This window comes from Octopus bimaculoides, chromosome 10, assembly GCF_001194135.2.
Source record: "Octopus bimaculoides isolate UCB-OBI-ISO-001 chromosome 10, ASM119413v2, whole genome shotgun sequence".
Lineage (NCBI taxonomy): Eukaryota > Metazoa > Mollusca > Cephalopoda > Octopoda > Octopodidae > Octopus > Octopus bimaculoides.
Genome location: NC_068990.1, coordinates 85,885,033 through 85,885,804, shown reverse-complemented (window position 1 = coordinate 85,885,804; position 772 = coordinate 85,885,033). Strand labels below are relative to the sequence as shown.

General features: G+C 32.8%; 1 long non-coding RNA gene across 1 annotated transcript in view; it reads left to right on the top strand.

Moving 5' to 3' along the window:
• Nucleotides 1-772, top strand: part of LOC128248931 (uncharacterized) — a 22,098-nt gene that overhangs the window by 20,441 nt on the left and 885 nt on the right. The gene's annotated exons all lie outside the window — the stretch shown is intronic.

Sequence of the window (772 nt, the reverse complement as noted above, 5' to 3'; positions counted from 1 at the left end):
CTGGTGAACCAGATGGCTGCACCAGGCTTCAATATATATGTATATATATATATATATATATATGATTATATGTGTGTATGTATGTATACTCACACATACACACATATAAGTGCCAACACACGAAGCTCTCGGACCCTTGAGTCACTCTGTTGCTTCTGCTAAATATTAATAAAAAAAGTTACATATACTGAAGTGTGTGTGCGTGTATGTGTGTTGCATGTGTGTTGCATGTGTGTGTTGCATGTGTGTTGCATGTGTGCGTGTGTGTGTTAATATTTATATCAACATATTTCATTGAGTATGTGAGTTTCAAACTACAATACATTGGCATGTGAAATGTTTGCATGTCTTTACTCTTACATAATGTTACGTTTATGTGGTTGGTTTGGGTGGAGTCAAATGTGAAGACACCCACACAACAAATCACACACCAAATATGTGATACATATGTGGTGGGGGTGGGATGTATGTAAATTAATACATATTCATACAGTAATCCCTAGACTATCAAAGGTGTTACGTTCCGAAACCCCACCCACCACGATAGGTGAAAATCCGCGAAGTAGAAACAATACTGTACTGTATATTTTTTTTTTTAATTATTTTTATAATTTTTATATATTTATTTTATTATAAATGCAAAACAATATCATGGAGGAATTGACATAAGGTTAAATAATAAACCTTGATAGGTGAACCGCGATACGGCGAGGGATTTACATATATATATGATATATATGATTTATATAAATACATATATATATATACATAT